We start from the raw sequence: 20822 nt of genomic DNA, 5'->3' as shown, positions 1-20822 counted from the left end.
TCCACGTCCTCCTCTGTGAAATGGGGATAACGATAGCGCCTCCTTGGGCCGTTGTGAGGATTAGATGACATAACACCTCGCTACTCAGTGCGCAGTCCATGGACCAGCAGACTGGGCACCCCCAGGAGCTTGTTGGTACCGAGTCCCAGGCCCCACTCCAGACGTCCTGAACCCAATTCTACATTTTAACAACAGGATCCCAAAGTGATTAGCACACACGTTAAATCTGAGAAGCACTGAGACTTATACATAAATTGTGTAGACCCTGCCTGGCATGTAGCCTGCTCCTATTAAATGTATACATGGTTGTCATCATCATTGTCGTCGTCATCTTCATCCCATAAGATTGCCTGTTTTCTCATTCTTCTCCCCACCCCGAGGGGAAAGACCACAACTGCCGTGTGCACCATCGTATACTTAGTGCCCAGAGAGTGGGTGCTTGACAAATGATGGCTGAATTAAACCATTTGCCTCATTCTCATGGAAGATCCCGCATGGAACCCGGGGCGCCTCACTCCTGGCTGAGTGCTTTCGGATGAGTCACTTTTCCTTCACCCCAGCACGCTGCAGAAAGCTGGGACAAAGTCTGGGAGGGCGAAGGGGTCTCCCCCTCCGGAAGGGGGGGTGAGCTTAACAGGAGGAACAGTCTCTCAAACTCACCCTACTTCGTAAAATCCATCATTTTCCTGCAGATAGTGGCATCAAAATTCTCCTCCTTTATCAGTCTTGTTAACCTTCAGCACTGATGAGAACATCAAATTGCTGGATTCTTCCTGGAGGTAAATACCCTGATCCATCATTCCTGGGCTTCTCCTCCACTCGCATCTTGATCCAGAGGCTCATTCCTGGCACCTCCGCTCCACTGTGACCAAGTACCGATCCATCAGATAGAAGTCAGCTGTGTTGAGCTGGGGAAGCTTGTGAAATGGCCTCAGCCAGGGCCATAAACCTTGGTTCAACAGAGGAATGAATCTGCCTTGAAATCTGGGAGCCTTATCAGCTGGGGGGATTAACAAAGGCCGCGTCCTGACCTGAAAGAAAATCCCAGACACCCTCCACGCTCCCTCAGGGACCCTCCAGAGTCAAATAGTTTCAGAACCAACTCCAGTTAAGTAAATAGTTCTCTGCACGTGAGTGCCCACGGGGTTCCTTGGAGGACTCGACATTCTCCACTCTGCGATTGTCATTTCCTTACAAACACAACATTGAAAGCGATCTTTGCATTCCCAGGATGACTTCTCCAGCTGCGGAATTCTGCGACTCTCCTTGAGTTCAGGGCTGTTGCTTTATTTTGTGCTTTCGTGACAATACCCTCTACATGTATCCTGTATAATTTGATAAGAGCCCTTTGCTTCCCCCACCCATGCTTTCTTTGCCACCAATTTCTAGCTGACTCTTCCAAAATGCACTGCCTAAATTGAACCTCGATGCTAGGAGAACTAATGGGGGCCCTCTTCAAAGCACTTCTGTACAACACAACAGTTTACATGTTGCTGGAAACAATGGACTTAAGTGCACAATTTATTTAGGTTGGCTGGTTTCATGGTGGTTGGAATCTGCTCTGGGGGGAAAACAAACCCTGCATATGTTTAGATTTATAATTTATACTGAAAGCACACAAACCTAGTAATAGGGCTCGAAAGACACACAATTACGAGCAGGAGGCACAGCACATGTTGGCTCTGCTCCTTCATGGATTTACTAAGAGAGATTGCAAACTGCTTTTCAGCTAAGCCACCTTCTGTCCCCTCCCCCAGAAAGAAGCTGTAGGCTGCCTGCCTGAGCCGTGTACAAACGCCCTAAGCTGGCTCTTGCCCAGCTGTCTTGGGGTGGGGAATGTTCCGCGCACCACTCTAAGTGGTTTGCAGTAACTACCTCACTTCATCCTCCCAACCACCATCCTAGGCATCAAGATCCCCGTGTTACAGAGGAGGAAACTGAGGCACGGGAAGGGGAAGTCACTTTCCCAAGGTCCCACAGTGAGTAACTGACAGAGCCAGGATTCTAACTCAGGGTGTCTTGCTCTGGAATGGATGCTCTCCACTCATAGGTACTTTTTAGTAAAATCAACAGAACAACCAGCTGGAATACTCCATTAACTCGACTTTTTATTGCCGTTGACTTGGAAGAGAAACAAAGCAAATGGCAAGAAAATAAAATGAAATCGTGACTTCACCAAAGCAAAAATGAGGTCCTGCTCCCAAAATTAAACCAAACAAAATCTGGAAGAGAACATATTCAACCTAATCTCCTCCACCTTCTCCACCTCCTTCTTCACGCCCAGGCAAGGAGATGCCAAGTTCGGAGGGGAGACTCAGGGTCCCAGAGGACTCTCCATCAATAAGAAAGACCTAGCACCGCCCGTTGGATTCCAGAACAAGGAACCAGAGAGTGCACTCTAGAGGACTGCGGTGGTGAGTGATTACAATAAGGAATTATTATTATAATTCCGTCATCGGAATGTGAATGTGCCTCCCCATCCACTGTCCTCTGTAATGTAGAATGCTGCTTCTCCCACAAGAGGTGGAGCCTCATCTCCACCCACTGGAACCCGTGACTTGCTTTGACCAACAGAACCAGGTGGAAGTGATGGTCCGCCAGCTTTGGACCCAGGCCTTCACCTTGCATCTTCTGTCTCTGCTTTCACTTTCCTGGAACCTCAAGACCACAAATGGTGCAGAGGCCTGGGCTAGCCTCCTAGAAGATGGAAGTCCATGTGGAAAGGAACCATGGCACCTCAGCTGACAGCCGGGCCTGTGACTGCCACCACCTCGACCCTCCAGCCCCGCTGGAGTGGTCAGATGACCGTAGCCCCGCGAGTGAGCCCAAGAAGGCCAGCAGCATATCTGCCCAGATTGCCAACCCACAGAATCGTGAGAAACAGCCAACTCATCGCTGTTCTAAGCCACAAAGTTTCAGGGTGGCTTGTTACACAGCAACTAGAGCTGAAACAATTGTTAACACAGTTAAAATGAAGGTTTTCTATTGAAATCACAGCTGTAAAGGGAATTCTAGCATGACCCGTGCCTCTAGCACAGCAGTGTCTGGAGGATTTATTGAAACATGTCTCTCACTGTGTCCTTAGCTCATTTATTAGGACACTAACAGCCCAATAGTGATTTTGCTTTTATTTGCTCATTAAGTATTTGACCACTGTTTTCCACATAAAAGAAAGAACTATCTTTCGCACTGGAGATACAGATAAATTTGGCACAATACTGTCCTCTAAGAACTCCTGGGACAACAGAGGAAGTGGACAAAAACGCTATTAGACAATTCACTCAGCAAACATTTGAGTACCAGGCTCTACGTTAAGGGCTGGGAATAGAGTCACAGGAAAGTCACAAACCCAGACCTCACAGGGTCTGTGTCTAGTGGGGATGTGGCCATTAACAAAAAGAAACCACGTAAATGCAGGATTGTGAATGGTGTCAAATGCCGTGGAGCAGCAGCACGGGGAGCTCTGAGAGAGCACTGGTCTGCTGAGAAGGGGCAGGAAGGTTTCCTGGAGGAAGTGCCTTTTAGGTTGAGAACAGGTGAAGTGCCTGGTGCAAGAGGAGAGAAGAATATTCCAGGCCAAGGGAAGAGCACATCGCAGTGGTTCTCACCAGGGGCAGTTAGGTTAATCTAGAACACAACTCCATTTTACATGTAAACACAGAGTGTTTTTGCATGGTTTTAATTCGTACTGCATTTTCCTGGAATGCCATGACTACGTAAATTGAGAGAAAACTGATCCCTACTCTGCTTGGGAATTTACATTGTCCCCTATTCCGGAGGAACGGCACGGGCAGCAATTCCACTCCACGTGCTCATGGTGCATGGGTGGCCAACACCCGACACCTAGATCTACCTGCTTTTGCAGGTGTCGCCTTCACAGTGTTTCTACCTGTGATGTTCAAGCACCTGGCTACTTCACTAGGACTTCCAGCATTATAATACATATGATTTTACTATAAATTACTTTCCACTTATTCTCCTTTATTTTATAGTTTGAGAATTACGTGTACATGTTTTCATTATATGAGTAGGTAAGTTACACTATTTATGAATTTTATTTCAGGGTAGACAAACAGGCACTGGGTCTAACAGGGTTAGAACCACAGGCATCTTCAAGACCCTCCTTTTGCTGTGAGACAGGGAATCAGGCTGATGTCAGAACTAACAGGAGGGATGGGGTTAGAGCCCGGAGAGCCAGGAGCAGTGAGGTACAAGAGGAGCCTAGAGGAGGAGGTGGGGAGGTGAGAACCCTCCTACGCTGCTGGAGGGCATGTGAAGTGAGACAGCTGCTGGAGAGAACAGTCTGGCAACTCCTCAAACGTTACACCTAGAGCATCATCTGAACCAGCAATTCCACTCCTAGGCATATACCCAAGAGAAATGAAAATATATGTTCACACAAGAATTTGAACACAAACATTCACAGAAGCATTATCCATAATAGCCAAAAAGGAGAAACAACCAAAATGTCCACCAACTGGTGAATGCATAAACAAACGATGGTGTATCCACACAGTGGAATATTATTCAGCCATAAAAAGGAATGAAATACTGATACATGCTACAACATGGATGAACCTTGAAAACAGTATGCTAAGTGAAGGAAGCCAGCCAAAAAAGACCACATATTGCAAGATTCCACTTATACGAAATGCCCAAAACAGGCAAATCCATAGAGACAGCAAGTAGATTCGTAGTTGCCAGGAGCGAGGGTGGGGGTGGGGGTGGGGTAATGGAGAGTGACTGCTCATGGGAATGGGGTTTCTTTTGGGGGTGATGAAAATATTCTGGAATTAAACAGTGGTGATAGTTGTACAATTCTGTTAATATAGTAAAAAAAAAAAACACTGAATTGTACACTTTAAAAGGGTGAATTTTATGGCATTTGAATTATATCTCAAACAAAACAAAACAAAAACATGAAGCTGAAGGGACAGGTGGAGCCACACCAGTCAAGGCATTGTGGCTGAGAAGTTTTCATCTTCAGCCTCAGATTAATGGGAACCACGGAAGGTTTTCAGCATCGTAGTGGCAATACAGGTTTGCATGTTAGAAAGATCTCTGTGAAGAGCGGACTGGAGATGGGCAAAAATGGATGACTTTGAAGGGCGGTGAGGGGCGAGGGCTCTGGAACAACACTTGGCTCCCGGCTTGAGCAAGTTGATGGAGGCGGTGCCATTCACAGGAAGCTGGAAGACAGCTACGCTGAGAGAAGTCTGTGAGAACTGCTGTCACAGAGGCACAATCACGCTTGATGAGACAAGAGCTGGGAGAAGTCATTTCTGACTGGGGGCTTCTGGGAAGACGTTTTGGAAGAGGTGGTGTTGGAGCAGAACTTGCAGGGTTGGTTTGGGGCATGCAAAGATCCAAGGGATGCTCCAGGAAGAAGGAATGGCACCAGCGAAGGTGTGGAGGCCAGGAGTGCCCAGGTCTCATGGGGTTCCGTTCAGCCAGATCAGAAGGAGACAAAAATTACAGTGATGCATTAGTCAGGGTTCTCCAGAGAAACGGAACCAATAAGATCTATAGATATATACATAAGAGGAGATTTATTATAGAATTGACTCAGGCGCTTACGGAGACTGAGGAGTCCCACAGTCTGCCCTCTGGAAGATGGATGAACCAGGAAAGCTGATGGTATAAGTTGCAATCTGAATCCGAAGTCCTGAGAGCCAGGAGCAACGCTGTCTGGGGACAAGAGAAGATGGATGTCCCAGCTCAAGGAGAGAACAAATTTGACCCTCTTCTGCCTTATTGTTCTATTCAGGCCCTCAACAGATTGGAGGATGCCCACCTGCATTGGTGAGGGTGATCTTTACTCAGCCTACTGATTCAAATGCTAATCTCTTCCAGAAACACCCTTGCAGACACACCCAGAAATAAGGTTTTACCAGCTATCTGGGCATTTCTTAGTCCATCAAGCTGATAACATAAAATTAACCGTCACAAGTCCACCCCTTGTCAACTTGACACCCATACGCATCTCCTTCAACCATATCTCCTGATAGAGACGATAACTAGGTCATAATTCTGCCGAACATGATACAACTATCCTGCGTACAACCACAAACACACTAATCCTGGCCAGCAGACTGTGTCCCCCCGTTTCTCACAACTTCCCTGTGAGGCATTAGTCCCTTTCATAGGAGACAGAAGGTCAGAGAGATCTAAGTGACTTACGACTCAAGTCCCAGAGCTACGAAGGGGCTGGCTGGTTTTTAATCTCAGGTCTATTTAAAAAAAAGATGCACGAGGTGGGTTCAGGCCAACTTGTAGCATGCGGACTTTATTTTATAGTCAATAAAGTCATTCTTTCTCTTCTGGAGCCATAAAACTTGGTCTCCTCTGCATGTCTGTGTTTTATTACACATTCCACTCCCTCGAATCTTTCGATAACCAGTTTCCTTAAGGGAGAAATTGTGCTCATTGTTTGGAAAATGTAATCCACTATAGCATAGGAGATGATTGAGAACTCCTGACACCTCTATGTAGGGCTGTAGGGCGTGTATATTTAAGTGCCAGAGAAACCATAACCTGTGAACGCTCTATCAATGGGGCGATGACAGTCGCCTAATATTCAATAGGAGACGTGTGTTCTTTCTGCCACTTAGACTCCCTAGCTTTGCTCTGAGCAATAAGGACAAAAAACAAATACATATTTGTTGAATTTTTGTTTCATTCTGTTTGGATTCCAGTTGTCAAGATAGAATCATTTCTTTTATGTAATGCATTTTTAAAAAATGTACTTGAATCTTTACCTTCTGGTTTTAACAGCCGTGGAAAAAGTCTTAAAATATTTTAAAAGGCAAAGAAGGGGGACAGGAGGGAAGTGACAGGGATAAAAGATACAGTCATCAGAACTTAAGAACCGGCGCAGACAAACCTCATGGGAGAGAAATGGGGTTTCTGAAAGGGAGGAAAACGAACTGGGACAAACGCCCAGCACGTGCCAGGAGCTTGCCTTCCGCCTGAGTGTTTACGCCATCCGGGACGCCCAAGGGGAGCCTGTCTGAGGGGCAGGCGTGACCCTGGGACTTCTGGGGGGCTGCAGTGGGCAAGGAGGTGACAGCCCTAAGAACAGCAGAGTTGCCTTCCAAAATTAGTCCGAACTTTTCCAGAAAGCGCAGTGTTTCCCAGCTTGCCTCAGGCCAAAAACAGCCACAGGGGCGCTTTTAAAAGGCAGGTTTAAGGGCCTCACCACAAACCCGGCGAAACGGAATGTCCAGGAGAGACGGTTAACTGAGCGATTATGGGCAAGTGACGCAACTCATCTGGGCCTCAGTTTCTTCCCCTTAAAATGGTGACAGGAAGGGGGCCGGCCCCGTGGCCAAGTGGTTAAAGTTCCACGTGCTCCACTTGGGTGGCCCGGGTTCTCGAGTTTGGATCCCCGGTGCGGACCCACTCCACTCATCAGCCGTGCTGTGGCGCTGTCCCCCACACAAAATGGAGGAAGACTGGCACAGACACCAGCTCAGTGCCAACCTTCCTCACCAAATAGATAAATAGATAAATGAAATAAAACAATGGCAGGGATAGTACCTGACCCAGCGTTGTGCGAGGACTTAACCAGGGGATTCAGGGGATACGCTCAGCCGCACGCTGGCACCTGGCTAATGCTCCAGGACTCTTACCTGTGCATCTCCTATTTTCTGTTCCAGGGAAGGCACACATCTACAGAACTGCCCTCCTCAACCTCCGTCTCCAGAGGGGGCCAGTCGTAGAGTCTCCACAGAGCAGGCTGCATCTTGCTCAAACCTGAACACATTCCACCTGTTTTGTGTTTTGGTGACATGGCCTGTGCCACTGTGCTGGTTCGCCCATCGCCAGGTCCAGCAGAGTTGCACGGCCTTGCACTTAGTCTAAGGGGACTCTTAGACTAAGAACTCTTAGAACTGCCTCTTAGAACTACACAGACGGTGATCGGTCACCCTCATTCACTCATGAGCACTGACCCTGGGCCAGAACTGTTCTAGGTCCTGGAGATAAAGCAGGAGAAACAAAGTCCGTGCCTTCGTGGACTCACGTTCTCATCAGGGAAGCAAATAATAAACAAAGAAAGCAAGTAAGTATGTCCAGAATCTGACCCTCTGGAAGCAGAGAGCTGGAGGAAGTGAGGGAGAGGCAGAGGGAACCTCAAAGGCCCTGGATGAGGGGAGGGTGGTGGGAGGTAAGGTTAAGGAAAGGAGGAAAGACATAGGCTACAGGAGGCTATTGTAAGGAGTTGGCATTGACTCGCAGTGAGATAAGCAGCTTTCAGAGAGCTTCAACCGGAGGAGGGACATGCTCTCACTTAGCATGGAACCTAAGGCAGAGGGTTGGGGCCAGGCGCTGGAGAGCCCTGAGAGTCATGCTAAGGGGGTGGGGAGGGGCAGTCACCCAGCGCCGAGGCTCCCGAGAGGAGATCCGAGTGCTCGGGGCTTCCTAGACCTGTCTGGATGTGGTGCTCAGTTCTGGCCAGAGGTAATGAAGGTCTGCCCTGGGGGTACCACTGCACGGCAACAGGGAAGGACCAGTGTGTTAGATGTCTTGAATCAGCAACTACAGGGATCTAAGGAGTGAGGGAGAGAGAGCGTCCAAAATAAAGTTACGGTCCTGGATGGCCAGAGAGATAGTGATGCCATTAACAGAGATGGATTACATTTGAGATAGAGAAGTGAAGACAGATGATGATATTTAGGAGACGAAGAGTTCAGAGAGGGATTAGAGGGAAGGGAGTGTCTGTGGAATCTGGGGATGTGGCCACTTCTTGTCCTCAAATCACCTCTTCAGAGCAACTCGCCAGTGATAAGTAAAAATGACTCTGACCTCAATTAAATCTAAACTCTGGGAATAACTTAGCACCGTCGGAGCCTTTTACTAATGCTCCTCTCTATGTGAAAGAATCCCACTTGTAGCTCAGACAGTGCCCTCTGTTGGATACCTCAACCGCAAATCCTGATCCTCGTCAAGTCCACGAGAGAAGAAAGCATTTCCCGAAGCCTCCCAAGCCCTTTACACACAGTTATCATGTTCTTTTCACAATTACTCTGTGAGAAGGTTACTATTTCCAAGACAGGGAAACTGAGGCACTGAGAGGCTAGGCACCATGCCCCAAATCACAAAGTCGGAGCAGAGCTAAGCTTGGAGGCCGAGCCCCATGCTTCTCTCACTAGAGTCAGCTGTCCCTGCACATGACAAGGGTGGTTTGGTCAAATGAGAATTAGATGGTTCTCAAAGGGGCTGCAAAGGCACCCAAGTCACAGTCCCTTTCTTAAGGGACTTAAGACACAATCTTAAGGATGGAGGGTCACATTTGACCGAATATACTTATTCAAAGCTTTCACACCTGGTTCTGCACAGAGCACCCTACCAGTCAGGGTAAATGGCCATGGGGCTGCTAGAGGCTGATAAAAACACTGGAACCTCACTGGACAGAGTCAGGAGGCTATGCTCTTGCTTTGTCTTGAACTCACCTGTGACCTTGACCAAGTTCTTTCCCCTTCCAGCCTCTTGATCGGCAAAAGGAGGAGTGAGTTCAATAGCGCACTTTCCAACCTTAAAATCTGGTGATGACTGGTGCTATCTTTCAGGAGAGCAATTTTGGCAGCACCTACGAAATTTTAAATGTGTACACCCACTGACTTCTTGCCATCTGTCCTAGAGAAATACACATATAAGTCTAGAGGACACATGCACAGGATGTTCACTGCAATGCTGTGAGTAATAATGAGGTCAACATCCACCATCACGAGACTGCCTAAAGAAATGATGTCATACCTATACCCTGGAAAACAATGCAGCTGGAAAAAAGAATGAGGAAGGTATGTAAGTAGTAAAGTGGAAGAATCACTATGATACATTGTTGAGTGAAACAAGCAAGATCTATTTTAAAAAAATGCTGTCTGGTATGAGCCCATTGCTATATTTGTATGTGTCTAATAAAAGACCTAGAAGGGAGGGTAAAGGGGAGATTTATTTTTCCCCTACAAAATGCTTCACTTTCATAATAAAAATTATCTTAAAATATTTTACTCTGTAGAGTGCTACGTAGGTAAGTCTATATGGATCTCATCTAAGTGCCTTGGGTTCTTGAACTACCAAAGGAACTGGACGATGAGAGGTTTGCACAAGATTCCTCAGATTCAGGTGTGTCTAGTGTTTTATGTATCAGCTAAACCCAGCAACTTGACGGAGTGGACTACTTGACAGGTGGGGAAATTGAGGCCCAGACTCTGATTTTCAAGGCTATTTCTACTATCCGTATGATTGAACCCTTTGAGTTCCTACAAAACTATTTATGTCCCTCTCTTCTGGGACCCCGTACCTATGAGGACGTTTATCACGCTGTATCATAATTGTGTGCTCAAGCACAATGCTACTCAAAAGGTGTTCTGCTGAATCTTACACTAAAAAATTAGGGCTTGCATTTTGTATGTCTTCGGGATTTTTAAATTTCATTTTTTCCAGTAATTCAATTTTATTTTATTTTACAAAAGTATCCATCTGCAATGATTTGAAAATTTTTTAAAACTGGTCTTTCATGGGGCTGGCCTGGTGGTGTAGCGGTTAAGTTCGTGCGCTCTGCTTTGGCGGCCCAGGGTTCCCCAGTTTGGATCCTGGGCGCCAACCGACACACCCCTTGTCAATCATGCTGAGGGGGTGTCCCACATAGAGCAACTAGAAGAACGTACAGCTATGACATACAGCTATCTACTGGGGCTTTGGGGAGGAAAAAGGAGGAAGATTGGCAACAGATGTTAGCTCAGGGAGAACGTTCCTCAAAAAAAAAAAACACTGGCCCTTCAGCGCTGTCTGTCTGAGAAGCGCTGGGCTGCCAGACTAAAGAAAGGTGTCGAAGCTTCGGCCGGCTCCATGTTTGGTGTATGAACTGGTAAATTGCGGAATGAACAGCTGCGTGAATGAGGAAGAGTAAGCTACATGAAGAAAAATGCCCAGAATCTAGGTCTCTCATTTAGGCCCACGCAAAGGGTGAGAGGTTAGGATTTCAAGTTCATGGCCAGACTCCATACGAGCATTGCTAAACGCTCACTCTCCTGATTTTAAAGACGGAGCTGAGAGATCTTTTCCCCCAAGTCATGGAACTGACCAACAGAGAAACAGCGCCAGCGAGGGCCACCCCAATAAAAAGCAACATTTACTGCTCATGATTACAAAAGTCAGACGAGGTTAGTAGTTAGTCAGCAGACGAAGATAAACATTCTCCCTAGCATCCCGCAGGAGTAACAGGAAACACAGGCCACACGCACGGAGACCCTATTTTAAGGACCACTGCTTAAGCAGAGGTGTTTGGACACACGTACCTCAGGCTAATGAAACCGAGGAGAGGGGAGCTTTCAGCCTGGGGCACAGGGTCAAGCCCGCCTTCAGGCTCTTCAACTGTGTGGGAAACACCTTCACCCCAAAGTTTTTGCCTCTGAACACAGGCAAAAACCCTCCAATCCAGAAGGCTGCCCGGCACACCTTGCTCCATTTTGAAATTTCCCATTGGCACTTTCCAGAAACAAATAGATTTTCTTCAGACTTAAAGAGACCTGGAACGAGACAGATGGCATTACCTTTTTTTTTTCACGTTTCCCTGTAAGGTCGTGCAGTAGAAAGTAGAGTCAGGATAGACCTGGGTCCTAATCCCTTCCTCTCTCTGTAAATCTTGACGGCAAACCATTTACCCTCCCCTCTTCACCTCGGTCTCTGCACCTGCAAATGGAATAACAGTACCTGAGCTAATGTGAGGATTAAATATCAGAATGTGTGTAGAACACTTAGCTCAGGCCTGACACGGTGTGAGTTTTCAACAAACACTAGCTCGGGGCTCTTTCTAATCTCAGACCAAAGAGCCAACCCAGCGGAGTTCTGAGCCATAACAGGTACCGTTTATTCCACACTCGCCATGTGCCGGAAAGTGTCAGGTGACATATGTATACTCTGGTGGAATTCTTGACACAACCCTCAGAGGTAGCTACCCAGGATCTCAGCTTAGAGACGAGACTCCCAGGGATGAGGTCCCCTGTCCCAGCTCAGCCAGCTTGGAGACGGCCAGCCAGGCACCGACCCAGGCTCCCCTGCTGTGCCCCCGATGACCCAGCTCTCACACTCCTGGCGCCCTTGTTCTTGCTTTCCTCTGTCTCCCAAGAGCCCAAGTGGCGGGCATCGACTCCAGCCAGCTTTGCTGTTGTTCTCAAGCCTCTTTCATCACTGGTATAATTTTACATAAACTTGGCATTCCCTAAGTTTTTAAAAAATATGTTCAGTTCTTAAATGTCTCCTGAGGGAGAAAAGGTTTCCATAAATGATTGAGTCCTCTTCTCCTAATGTTGAACTTAATGAGGCTAAGTCACTGATCTCCGTTAACAAGTTGGGTTGTTTGCTGGTTTATTTTCATTTTGGAAACTCCTCTCCACAGCAAACCACTCTCCCTCCCCCTGAAAAACCCCAGGAGGAATTCTGATCAGATGCTGCAGGCTGTGGGGCAGATCCCCTGGAGGGTGTCAGTTTCCAGAAGGCTCCTAGAAGGCAACCAGTCTTGTAACCTGACTCTTAACTGACTTTTTACCTGGAGGATTGTCTCAGGGCAGGGGGAAAGGACGCAGGCATGCTTTCTGCTTCCAAACAAAATGATGCATTTCATAAAGGAAAAAATATTTTTAAACCAGTCATTGAAATTCACTTGACCATATAAAAGGCAACTTAGAAGGGTGAGGGCTTTGGGATCCAACAGCTTGGGTTTGAGGTCTTTGGGATCCAACCAGCTCTGCCACTTTTCTGTGTGACCCTGGGCAAGTTACTTAACTTCTCTGTGCCTCAGTTTCCTCATCTGTAAAATAAGGGTAATAACAGGACCTAAATCCATAAGTGTTTGTGAAGATGAAATAGGGTTTTCGAGGGACTGAGGGGTTTTCCAGGACTCTCAAGGCTAAAACTGGGAAAGTCCCAGGCAAACTGGGATGAGCTGATCTCCCTAAGATGAAATGAGAGCGGAGGTGTAAACGCTTAGGAAGAGCAGCTGCACATTTTAACACCCCGTGGTCTTAGCTATTATTCGAGGCTGCCTCCAGCAACCATCTTCTTCCTTGCCATTTGTTGCCGCGGTGCTCGTTTCCTCATTATCCACTCTGCAGGGGCCTTCACGTGCCTTTTATTCCTACTATGCCACTGACATCACACTCCCAAAGTCCCCAACCAATGTCTCTGGCCATTCAGGGGACAAGCATGGAGAGAATTTATTATGCCAGGCCAGCAGCTTTCCAACAAATCCTACAGTCTTTTCCCCTCTCTTCACCCTCCTCAACTTTCAGCAACATCTAACTTAAAGGTTAAAATGAGGAAAACACCATGTGAGGACAGAGGCAGAGATCGGATTGATGACCCGCAAGCCACAGACCGACCACGGAGGCTTGCCGGCCACCGCCAGAAGCTAGGAGAGAGGCGTGAACAGATTCTCCTCGGAGCCTCCGGAAGGAAGCAACCCTGCCCACACCTTGATTTAGGACTTTGGGTCTCCAGCACTGTGAAGGATCAAATTTCTGTTGTTTTAAGCCACCCAGTTTGCGGCACTTGGTTACCACAACTGTAGAAAACTAATACAGTCCTCTTACATAACCTGAGTCAGACCTTCAGTCTTGGGTCCTGACAACTGCAAGGGCCTCTTCCCTGGTCTCCCTGCCTGCAAGCCCTCTTTCCTCAAATGTATCTTAAAACACCACTTCCTGACTCCCGGGTCAGAAACTTGGCATGACACCCAAGCGCCTACATCAGCATTTTCCGAACTTACTCGAGGGCGAGAATCCCATGGATGACGGTTAAAATTACAGGTTCCCTGGGCCCCCTTCCAGATCTCCAGAAATGGGATCACAGAAGAGGGCCTCAGAATCTGCATTTTTAATAAACACCCAAGATGATTCTTATCTTCAAGCACATCTGGGACACTCTGGCCTGCAGGACAAAATCCAAAGATCTTGCTTCAAAGATCTCCACAAAATGGTGCCAACCTGCCTATTCGAACGTCATCTCCCAAGGTCTTCCAGGGTCTTGGAACTCATCCCCGTGTGCTGCCTGCCTCTCTCTCCTTCAACCTGACCATCCTCTCCTCAAGGATGACTGAGTACTTTGAGAACTACTTTGTTCTCCCCATTTCCCTCCCTAGAACACCTTTTCACTTCCTCCCTCTTCTAGATCTAGATTCAGATGCCACAGACCTTAAAATTATTTCTAATTATTCAGAGATGGCTTTTCAATGAACTCAGAATAAAACCCAAACCCCTCATCATGACCTGCAAGACCCTGCGGGACCCGGCCCGGCCCACTTCTCATGCGCAGTCTCACCTGGAGCCATTCCTCTCCTTCCCTCCTGAAGCGCCAGGTCTTCTTTTAACTCCTCACACACCAAGTTCTTCCCCACCCGGATCCCCGTATGTGCTCTTCTCTCTCCCACCACCAACACCTTATAATACTTACATATCACCTTCTCAGAGCTCGTCCCACAACCCATGCTGAGTAGAACACACACACACACTCACTCCATTTATTGTCACTGCACTCTGAGCAGTTGCCAACATTTAAAAATCAGGAGGTTTAACATAAAAATGTCCAGCCTCGGGGCCGGCCCGTGGCTTAGCGGTTAAGTGCGTGCACTCCGCTACTGGCAGCCCGGGTTCGGATCCCGGGTGCGCACCGACGCACCACTTCTCCGGCCATGCTGAGGCCGCGTCCCACATACAGCAACTAGAAGGATGTGCAGCTGTGACATACAACTACGTACTGGGGCTTTGGGGAAAAAAAGGAGGAGGATTGGCAATAGATGTGAGCTCAGAGCCGGTCTTCCTCAGCAAAAAAAGGAGGATTAGCACGGATGTTAGCTCAGGGCTGATCTTCCTCACAAAAAAAAAAAATGTCCGGCCTCTCTTAAAGAATCAGAATACCTACCACTCTGAAGCCAGCGTTCCCACTCTGGCCCTGAGCCCTTTACTTGGGCCGGAGTCCTCTGTAGGCTCCGCACAGCCTCTTCACGCCTTTCCCTTACCTGCCTGGGCATAAAGCAATCGCATTTGTGACACTTCCTCACCCCCCTCCCAAACTGGGTTTTTGCTTATCATCTGTCTCCCTTGTGCAATGCCATGGTTTTATGCCCCAGCACAGCCCGAGCATCTAGCCTGTACCTGGCACATAGCTGGACCTCACCTATAAATATGTGCTGAATGAATGAATAAATGAATGAAGGGATATCCTGCCTCCCCATGAGTCCCATAAGCCAGACCATTCATTTTGCCATTTAATCACACTCTTCCCTGCAAGACTCATTAATTTGCTGCCCACAGTGCCTACCGCCTTGGTAGATTATTAAAACACAAATCCGATCCTTTCACTGCCCTGTTTTAAACACTTTAGGAGTCTGCCAGCACCAACTGGAGAAAGCATAAACCCCACCGCGGGCCTTCGGGGCCCTTCTCATCTGGGCCACACCTACTTCTCCAGCCCCCCCACCACGTCCAGAGAGGCCCCCACCCCGCACACGCCCACGGCCCACTCCACGGCTCAGGGAACACACCGTGTTCTCTCCCCGCCCCCACACCTCTCCCTGGAATGCCTCCTCCCGCGTCCCCCTCCATGCCTCTAGCAAACTCCTACTCATTCTTCTGCCCTAGCTCTAACCGAAGTCCCTTCATCCGTGAAGCACTCCAGACCCCCACCCTCCTCCGGGCTGACTCAGTCATTCTCTCTTTTCTGCTCCCACCCCCTTTCGTACCCTGGCCTTAGCACTGAGTAATGGCTCAAAATAGCAGCTGGGGTCTTCCGAGTACTTGCCGTGTGCCAGGCACGGAGTGAGCCTGATCGCTTTCAGTCCTCACCCCAGGCTGCGGGCCGGCCTGGAAGGCTCCCTCATCCCCGCAACCCCTGGCCCCCCACGGAGAAGCCTGGGGATCGCTTTCTCACCCCCCAGCTTTCCTGAGAGGCCGTCCCTGCCACCCCATTGTAAGTTTTCTTTCTCCTTCCACACCTCAGCCCCGCCCCCAGGCCTCCCCATCCCCTTCCCTGCTTTACTTTCCTGTATGGCTCTTATCACTAAGGCACTACATACCTTAACTAATTAATTGTGTATTCCGTCTCTCCCCCTGGAATGTGTGCTCCAGGAGGACAGCGACTTTGTCGTGTCTTCTTTACGACCGCATCCTCACCATCTAGATTAGTGCCTGGCACATAATAGACACTCAATATATTTATTAATTCAAAGAAGGCAGATAGTATTACTATCTTCAGTTTTCTCCCAAAAAAATGGTCTTTAGAGAGACTAAGACAGGTGTCCAGAGTTCCACAGCTGGTTGGTGGTAGAGACCGATGTCAGCTCCAACAATCCGCCCCCCCCCCCCAACTACAGCGCTCATCGCTTCCAGAAGACGCCTCTGGCAGGTCTGACTTCTCAGCCGGACCCAAGGTCCTTGGAGGCAAGAACTCTGTCATATTCATATTTGTGTTTCCTTGCCTGATGCTTGCTGGTTGCTCAAGGGTATTTGCTGAACCAATCTATTTGTGACCTGGGAAGTGCTGGATGGTAGGAATCACATCTTCATTCTTTTATTTTTTTATTATCTTTTATCTCTATGCCAAGGACACTGTTATATACATAGTTGAGGCTTAATAAATACTTATTACATTAATGAATTCTGTTATGGAAGTAGGTAATAAAAATAATTAGGTAACATTTACAGAGTCCTTACTCCGTGCTGGGTCCTATCCTAAGTGCTTTGTACATGAATGAAGACAATTAATTCTTTTCTTATCCTCATTTTACAGATGAGGAAATGGAGGCTCAGAAAAGTTAAGTACTTGCCCAAGGTCACACAGCTACAAAATGGCAGAGGCGGGATTTGAATGTAGGCAGCTGGGAGCCACATAATGACTACTGTAGGCTGCATCTCAGCCCCTGTAACTATGAGGTATCCATTAAAAGGTCACCCTGTGCTAAAACAAGAAGAATGGTTTATCACACATTTCTGTTTTCTTTCAAGGAATTTCTTGAAATTCTACCAAAGGCTTTGGTAGGCAATATTATTTGCTAAATAATAACCACTAACATTCGCACCACGCTTGATGGATTGCAGAGAAGTGTCACGTATAGTTTCTCATCTGATCCCTGCAACAACGCCATGAGGTGGTCAGTACCATCTGATTTTATAGAGGAGGAATCTGAGGCTCTGAGTGGTTAAAGGAACAGGGTCAAGGTCACGTAGCCAGCAAGGAGCAGAGCCAGGGCTCAAATTAATATCTATCACCTAAAAAAATACCAAGATCTGAGTGCCTTCAAATTTAAACCTCTTTCATGTTACTTAAAAGTAAATAAAATAATCCATGGGAAAGCACAGAGCACAGTTCCTGGCACCAGGTCGGACCCTCATAAATGTTAGTTATCATCGTTTTCATCAACACCTCCTAGGAACTGGCATATTTCAGCTGATGAGTGCAGCATGTCTGTTGACTCTGATGGAAAGATTACCCTACTCATTCCAGTTCATCCCTGGTAATGTTGAAATGATGATCAATCTCCATTATCCCTGGGGTACCATAGCATGTGAAGAGCTGGAAGGGACTGTGGAGATGATCTCATCCGGTGCCTGCATTTACAGATGGAGACGTTGAATCCCAGAGAGGGGAAAGGTCAAACCCCTCAAGGGCAGGGCTCACGCACAATGCCTGGCACATACTGCCTCCCACGAAGATGAGTTTTTACCTGAAAGGGCATCTAGCTTCTTAAAGGCTCCAGGAGATAATTCTTTAGCACTCCCACCCCACCCCCACACAAAGTACTAACATGTTATAAGCTATTAACCAGAAAATAGATCATGTGACTTAATTCCACCTCTGCAAAAGGGCTTAAAATGCTTTGGTGAGTAGTCTGAGATTCATAAATATACACTTCAGCTCTTTCTCAGAGAATTATTAACCAGCTCCATCAAAAAGGGAACTTGAGCAGTCAAGGAGAAAAAGAGCTGGTAAGAGAAACTTCTTGAAAAAAATCTCACCACTATTATACATGGTTTCTTGCCACCTCTTTCTTTTTTTTTCCCCTAAGAATTGGAGGAGGAAGGAAAAAGTATCATTGTGTAAGACAAGAATCAATAAAAAATAACTGTGGAAAATTACAAACTCTTTCCACTTCGCAAGGTAGATACCGAACAAACACAACAGTTGTGTTATGTTGTAGAAGAATGTAAAGACAGAAAGTATTGAACGGGAAGATAAAGCAGAAATGTCACCCAGACTAGCTTCTTTCAGAGGGTAGAGATGGGCCAGAGAGATCTGACAGTGTGTGGGTGTAATAATCAGTGGCAGCCCATTCCCAACTAATGAGTTTGTGAACCTATAATTTATAGAGTCCATGTCATACACTCACCTTACTCATCTCCCTAACTCACTGAGTATGAATTCTCCCAGGCACAGGACTAGCTTTTCATTCCACACGTAGGTCTTGATCAGCTTTAGCTTGAGGATTTGGGGGTAGGGAGGGATGATGGAGAGAAATGAGATTAGGGTTCAGTCTTCAAACCAAAGAAACAGGAATATAAACTCCTCTATGGCATTTCTCCAGGCTTCATGCTTCTCAAGAAAGGCTGAAATTCAGGCCCCGCGAGCAAACTTGTGGCCATAACAGCTCTTGGGATGAAAGGGTTCCCCTCCTCCACAACACCTTTATCAAATTCAAGCTATTTTCCACATTCCTGCCTTACACAACCCAGGCACACTTGTGACGCAGGCCGAAGAGCAAATTCCGCTCAGGAGATCCAGGAAGCTCTGGTCTGGCCCTCCCTTCTAGAAAGGAAAGTCCAAGTAAAGAGGGATGCCACACCCGGGGGAGGGGAGAGAGGACGTGACAATACCTCCAGGAATGCAGGGCCCACACAGGTGCGCTGGCACCCACGAACTTCCTTTTGAAAAGGGCCTGATAAATCAGTACGGATAACAGTAATAAAGCTCAACCCAACAATCGCTCACATAGAACTGGGGCCCTCGCTCCCAGGGTGTGGCCCCAGCAACTGGAGAGAGGAGGGTGGCAGTGGAGAATACAGATCCCTAAAAGTGGTGACATGGTTCTAGGGAGCGGTTCTCAAAGTGGGGTCCCTGAGGCCTTTTCAGGGGATTCTCAGAGCCAAAACTATTTTCACAATACTAAGATGTCACTTGCTCTCCTGACCCTCATTGTCTCACAGGTATATGATGGAGTTTTCCAGAAGGGACATGATATGTGATGATATCATCACCCTGATGACTACAGGAATGTGTGCTTGTATATTCTTGTGTTTTACAAATTTTTCAGTCTTAATTCTAATACAATGCATACTGAAAGACATAACACACATAAACAAAATACTTGGGGGCCCTCCATAATTTTTAAGAGTATCAAGGGGTCTTGAGACCAAACTGTCACGCTCCCCCATCACAGGACCACACTTCATTTCCAGCTCAGCTTGAGTCACCGAGCAGGTGCTTTGAACAGGGGGTGGAGGAGGCAGCCTTATTATTTAGCTTGGGGTGTTATCCCTTCCATCCGTACTTCCACCCAAAACAGCCAGAAACACCATAAATTCTCCCACAAACATTTGGTGAACTGAACCACTCAGGGGGAAAGATGGGTTTCTCACCTTTGAACTCAGGTGGGGCAAAGTTAGCACAGAGAAACCACACTCCCTCAGCTCCAGCACCCAGCAAAGGCATATCTGAGTACCTGCTGGGAGTCAGGTACCAGGCTACATGTTCACGGTGAGCAAAGCAGATGTGGCCCCCGCCTTCTCAGAGCTTCCATCCTAGGGCAGAGGTGGATGACTCCTGGAAAACATGGGAAAACTGGGACTTGTCACAAGTGCTGGGAAGGAGGGGCGCGAGGTGTCAGGAGGGACGTGAAGTGGGCAGGAGATGAGGGGAGCAAGGCCCTGAGGACTCAGGTGGAAGGCAGCACCCTAACCAGCTCTTCTTGGCCGTCTGGGATTAGAAACCCCGCCCACACGCCCAGGCCCGGCTACAGGAGGGCTCAACAGCTCTGATGAGCGGTCCCACCGGTGAGCCCTTCTGCAGGGTGGGGGGACGTGCGGGTCTCCTCCTCACCGCCCCAGCACGGCCAGTGCTAAACAGGGTCCCTGTGAGGAGGCACTGGGGCATTTAGAGAGAAAGATTTAGTCTTTTGTTATCAGGGAAACGAAGACAATCCAAAGGCTGTTATTGGTGAGAAACAGCAAATAGCCAAGAAAGGGCTAGAGGAAGGGGAGAAGACTTCAGAAGATAAAAATAAATAAAAAAGAAGAAAAGAAAAACAGAAAACCCTGGAGGGCTGGTCTAGGAGACGTCCTCAGGGAAGGCGGACTTGCGAGGAGCGAGGAGCCATCCCGGGCCTCAGCTCACTTTCCCTCCCTTCCAGCGCCCGCTCGACCCCTTGGGACCTCAGGGACGAGACGGAAGAGTGTCTACGGACAAAACCACGCCAGGAGAGCCCTGAGGTTCTCCCCAGTAACTGCTGCAGGAGCGAGAAAACTGGAATTTTGCAACCACAGTTGCAACCAGACGCCTAAACGACGCAAAGGGGTGGTGGAGGAACGTTGTTGCAGGCTGCAACAGCCCTAAGTGGAAAGGGGAGCCGGGGAGGCCGGAACCCAACAGCCCCGCCACGTCCCCGCAACCTGCCAGGCCCCGCGTTCCATCCCCCAGCCGGGCGCGAGCTCCCGCCGGGACCCGGGCAACCAGGCGCGCGCCCGCGCGTGCGCACAAGGCCCACCCGCCCCGCTCGCCTCCAGGTGCGCTCGCGCTTCCGGCCGGCCATCCCCGGGCGGAAACTCCACAGCCCG

General features: G+C 48.1%; 1 long non-coding RNA gene across 1 annotated transcript; it reads right to left on the bottom strand.

Annotated features, from left to right (window-relative positions):
• Positions 1–4370: 4370 nt before the first annotated feature.
• Positions 4371–20654, bottom strand: LOC147914187 (uncharacterized). Its single transcript, XR_015555554.1, has 5 exons — positions 19629–20654; positions 18383–18471; positions 11301–11531; positions 9453–9589; positions 4371–5688 (listed from the first exon to the last, which is right to left on the bottom strand). It is a non-coding gene; the product is annotated as an uncharacterized LOC147914187 (long non-coding RNA).
• Between the last annotated feature and the right edge of the window lie 168 nt (positions 20655–20822).

This window comes from Ceratotherium simum, chromosome 21 (genome assembly GCF_057802395.1).
Source record: "Ceratotherium simum simum isolate JZ-2026a chromosome 21, ASM5780239v1, whole genome shotgun sequence".
Lineage (NCBI taxonomy): Eukaryota > Metazoa > Chordata > Mammalia > Perissodactyla > Rhinocerotidae > Ceratotherium > Ceratotherium simum.
This window is presented reverse-complemented; position numbering and strand designations above follow the sequence as displayed.